The following is a 6,000-nucleotide window of genomic DNA, read 5'->3' as shown; positions in this document are numbered from 1 at the left end:
GAAATAGCACAATGAATTTAAACAACACAGCAAGAAGGAGGGATAGCATTTCAAGAGATATACCTAATGTAAACGACAAGTTAACGGGTGCAGCACACTAACATGGCACATGTATACATATGTAACAAACCTGTACGTTGCGCACATGTACCCTAGAACTTAAAGTATAATAATAAAAAAAGAAAATAAACAAATAAATAAAAGAAAAAAAAGAAAATTGTTTAAAGTTTTCAGAAAGGAAAAATAAATCACATATAAGAGATGTCTAGTTTTCAAAATACTCCTGGGTATTTTAAACAACTTTGTCAAGTAATTACAGCCATTTTTTATATTTTGAACAACTGCAGTCATGACAGGCATATTATAACGGCTTCTTTATACACAATATATTTTACTTTTCATATTAGTTTAACAGTTCTTTTTATCAGGTTTAATAATTTCACTTCCATTCTTAATGTATTCTGAAATATCAAGAGATTAGTCAAATTTAAATTTATTAGCCACTATGAGTGAAGAACACGTTAAAACTCTATTAAACGTATATTTTTTTTTAATCTGGAAAAATAACTGACACACATGTTCATGGGTGAGATGATTTGGCAATGAAAGAAGAAAATTTTTCTCAAACAATCTATAAATTCATACAAAGACAATCATAATCCATAGGATTTTTAGAGGGTGGACAGATGAACATATCGTAAGTTTTAAATGGGAAAATAAGAACTTTTTTAATAGGGACATTTAAGAAAGATAATAATAGAGCCCCTCGCCCTATCAGATATTAAGACAAATATGAAGCTTAAACATTGAAATCACAGAGAAAAAGGCATAGAATGATTTAAATAGATCAATAGGATAAAAGAGAAAATTTAGGAATAGACCCTGTACATTCAGACACTACGTTCCATAGATGATTGGATAGAGAAAATGTGGTACATAAATACAATGGAGAACTATTCAGTCATAAAAAAGAATGAGATTCAGTCATTTGCAAAAACATGAATGGAACTAGAGATTATTATGTTAAGTGATATAACCCAGGCACAGAAAGACAAACATCACATGTTCTCACATTTGTGGGATCTAAAAATCATAATCGAACCCATGGACATAGAGAATAGAAGGATGGTTATCAGAAGCTGCATAGGGTAGTGAGGCGTTGCGGGGGAGGTGGGGGTGGTTAATGGGTACAAAAATATTTAGAAAGAATGAATAAGTCCTACTATTTGATAGCACAATAGAGTGACTATAGTCAATAATAACTGTACATTTTAAAATAATTTAAAAGACTGTAATTGGATTGTTTGTTACTCAAAGGATAAATGCTTGAGGAGATGGATACCCCATTCTCTATGATGTGATTATTTCACATTGCATGCCTGTATCAAAACATCTTGTGTACCCCATAAATATAGACACCTACTATGTATACACAAAACATAAAAATCAAATAAATAAATAAATGAAAATAGAAAATAGTTTATATGGTAAGTAATATTTGATAAATTGGCTTACTGACAGGGGAAAAATAGAAAAATAGATCCTCAGCTAACCTAAATTATTTTTTAAAATATTATAATACATGAAATACATTCGGAAAGAATTCAGGAACAAATAAAACTGCAGGTCCAGGAATTTCTGCAAGTACATACTCATGTAAAGGGGTTTATGGAAGAAAAGTAAAGACATTTTTCACAAATGGATGAAAACTACTAAAGGAGGTGAAAACCTGAGAGATGAATATTAATATATAGTTAACAGCAAATGGATAACTTATGACCATATTTTTTAAAAAGTCAAATTATTTGTTCAAAACAATATGGTTTGTGCATTAAACAGATGTTATTAGATATTGCTTGTTGAAAATATTACCATGGTTCAGATTATACTGGAGAAATCCTTTGTTGTTTCTTTGTGGCATCCTTTCATCTTGTAAGTTATCTTTTCCAATAGACTGTGTCCATATTTATATTAGTGGTACCATCAATAATTGCACTACCTTCAGTGTTTTAGAATTTTCTGAAGGCAATTGAAAAGCAGGAGATTGACTTGCCAATGATCACATACTGTAGGAGCTTCTTCTTCATATATTTGCAATTTTTATACAGTATCTATGCTGAGCTGTAACATTCCATATAAGTAGTTGGCAAACGCGCTTGACAGAAAAACAATTTTTTAAAGAAAATGACAAAGATTCATAATAAATAGAAATAGATAATACTAATAAAAGGATCCCTCAGACATTCAGCTCTTTATCGTTCAGTTGAGAGCAACTTCTTGCCAGAAATTTTTCTGTCGAGAGAGTTTACACGTACCGTATGCCATAATGATTTGTCACTTTACAAATACGTTTCATGGCCCTGAACCACAGTGGAGAAGTTCTTACTCAGATTTTAAAGCCCCACCAATTAGAAGAATTGCTTACTCTATATATTGCAGGTCAGGAAACCTCTGTTTTCTTGCATCTGTAGATAATTGACCCCCTACACAGCGACCTTAGGAAAAATCTTCATTCATGCAAAAAAATGCAAGTTCACTTAGTGATAGGGTATTGGCCAAGTTAGAGGAGCCACGTTCTCTCAGATCCTCCTTCTTAAAACTGAGAAACTTGAGCATACACAACAAACAAGTACAGGAAGACTCTAGAAGTGAAACTAAGAAAGCAAACTGCATAAGGACCTTGGACTTGAGTATCATCATAAAAATGACTTCTCTGAGTTTCCTTTTTGCTTCCCATGTATACTAGACAGAGCACTGCAGAAGTCTCAACCCCAGAACTAGTAACAGGATCTGGCAAAAATTAAAACAAACTAAAACAGAATAAGGAAAGCCTGCTCAACTCAGCCAAGGGATTAAGAAGGGTGAAATAATAAAGAAGGAAAAAGAAATTGGCAATAACTGTCTGACTCCAGACAGAAAATGTAAAAACTGTCCACAAAATGCTTGGAATGGCTTCAGTAGAACTCAGCACAGAGGCCATAACACCTTACAAACTTCTGAAAAATTAGAGCTAATGAAAAAATTTAATAGGCAGAGAGGAACAATGTATACCTATGGATGAATAACAATTTTAGTGACAGTAGATTTCTCATTTGAAACCACAAAGTTCAGAAGAGAGTGGCACACTTTACAAGTACTTGAAAAATAATGATTAACCCTGAATCCTATATCCAGTGAAGGTATACTTGAGGAATAAAGGGAACATAAAGGCATTCTCACATAAAGAAGGGTCAGATAATTGATTTGTAAGCCTACCCTTAAAGAATGGCTAAAGGATGTTTTCTAAAGAAAAATAAAAAGAAATGATAAGAGAAGTTTTAAAAATTCAGCAAAGAAAGAACGTCAGAATGGATAAAAATAAGGGTTAAATGCAAGAGACTTGTCTCTTCATGATTTTCTTAAAATATTTGTTGGTTGAAGCAAAAATTGTTACACCACACATGGAGATGTTTAGTATATGTAAAGTTAGCACTTAGCATAAATATATTATTAAAGTGGGAGGGAAAAGTACCTAAATAAAAGTGAGGTTTCTACCCTTCACTCTAAGTGACAAAATATCAATACAAGTAGACTGTGATAATTTAAGTAGATATATATATATATATTTTTTATATGTAGAGCAACCACTAGAAGAAGCTATACAAAGTGGTATACTCAAAAACAGTATAAATTTAAGATGGAAATATTAAAAATGTTCAAATAACTCACAGGAAGGCAAGCAAAGAGAAACAGAGGAATAACAAACAGAGAAACAAATAAAAATAAATAATACAAGGCCAACTTAAGCCCACATATACTAATAATTTTTAAAAGCACAAAGAAAGAAAATGGTGGAGAGAGTATCAAGAGGGATCATGACATAGTTCCGTAAACAATTGAATTCAAAGCTTGACCAAAATGAGAATTCTGCTATGACAACATCATTTAATACATTATATTTAGATATGTACGTGGATACAGTTTCAGTGATAGTCATCACAAGACCATCGGGCAAGGGAAATTTCAATGGTATTTGAGTCTTCCTGGATACCTCTGGGAGGCATGATGATGTGGTGGGAATGGTATTAGACTCAGTCCAAAGGAATGGTTAAAATGAGATAAGAACCCCATCGAAGCTCTCACATAGTTTCAGACACAAAGAGAGGTATCAGGGCTCCATACCAGGTCTGTTCTCTAAATTGAAACATGTCTCACTTAGAAGCTCATTCTCTATCATGGTTCTAACATTCTAATTATTATTTGACAGCTCTATGCAATGCTTAGTTTAACAAGTATTTAAAAATTCTGTTCATAAAATGGTTGGAATGGATGAGAAAGAAAAGAATTTCAAAACCTACGTTTCATGCGTATACTTTCCACATTAGAGTCTTCTAATAACTTCCTCTATACTATTTTATGACATCTAAATTTTAGAAGGAGCTATTTTTGTGTAGGATCTCTCTATTACTTTCGAGCTATTTAATAATGAAGTCATGTAAAATTTTGGAAGCTTAGTGTTTACATACATAAAATTGTAATAATAAATCCCACCACAAAAGGCTATATGTAGTTGAAGTGATACTGTATAACTGACACAGTGTAGTAATAAATTCAGCATAATTCTAAACACCTGAATATAGTTACTATTTGAAAAAATGATTTGACATTTACAACCTCAAGTCAGAAACCTAAATGCAGTTGAGATTTGCAGAAGCAAAATAATTATCATGCCTCTTCAGAGGTAATTTAGCTTTATTTTAAGAACATACATGTTTGATATGTCTTTTACTAAATAATATTCTCAAGTTTTTGTAATATGATTCATTTATCTGCCTAAAGAAGCTCCAATATTCACAAAATTTTACCAACAAATGTGAAGTTTTTCGTACACTAGAGATATCTACATAAATAATTCCTCGAAAGTGTTATAGGGTGTTGTACAGATTAAGTAAAAGACCGGACATGGTATTTATGGTCCTTTTGTGCCCAAATGTTCCCTTCCAAAAGGGTTGCTAAATGCAGTGTATATTGCTGTGAATGCCATAAATACCACCTCAAGGTCTTGTTTTGGAAGTACTTTTCTGGAAGGATTTGCATTTAAGTGGTAGTGAATTCTGAACTTTACATTCTGTGAAGCCGGATAAAAACATTTCTATTCCATTTTTACATGAGGCCATTGGTTTCACAATAGGAAATTTTCTATACTGCTTCATGATTTTTCTTCCCATAAAAACATGCAGTAACTACATGCTAATATACGTATAAGGAACATACCACATCCCTACTATGATACAATGGTTTGCCGTATATAATCCCAGAGCTATTCTGGTATCACCATTCCTTTAGCAGTGAGGGAATAGCAGTGCCCTTCCTTGTTAAGGAAAACATAGTGTTTACCATGATGTCCCAACTATTTAGGCTTTGAGCGCATTTCGAAAGTCCACTATTACCTTGCATGGCAATTATCAGTCTGGACACTTTGAAAGATTTTATTTTTGTCTCCATACACATCTATACAGAATATAGTATATATTGTAGTATTCTTATAATGAAGAGTCAAGAACGTGCTATCTTTGTTTGAGGCATCATTTAGGCTTTCTTTTCAAGTTACCCAGTAATCTAAATCTATTTTTTGCCACCCTGCCCTCCACTGCTACCTGACAACCTAATCAGATTTTTATTCGGAATGTTGACCTTTTCTACCTTTGCTTCACAGATCATCTTGACTTTCATTCATACATGTAAACACACACACACACACACACACACACACACACACACACACCCCCAAAGAGAGAGAGAGAGAGAGAGAGACAGAGAGAGAGAGATTCAGAGAGAGAGAGAAACACATACCTGTTTTGGGCTCCTGAGTCTCTGCCCCCGACAGTGACCTTGAAATATATCATGAGTTTTCATACTATGAGTAAGTGTGCTACTCTGTCCATAGACCCTGTTGATAAGCTATGGGCATGAGGGTGATGTTGAAGACCATTCTGAAAAATTACACCGTTGTTTGCCACA

The sequence above is a fragment of the Macaca fascicularis genome, chromosome 4, assembly GCF_037993035.2.
Source record: "Macaca fascicularis isolate 582-1 chromosome 4, T2T-MFA8v1.1".
In the NCBI taxonomy this organism is placed as follows: domain Eukaryota; kingdom Metazoa; phylum Chordata; class Mammalia; order Primates; family Cercopithecidae; genus Macaca; species Macaca fascicularis.
The sequence above is the reverse complement of the archived record's forward strand: the minus strand, read 5'-3'. Positions refer to the sequence as shown.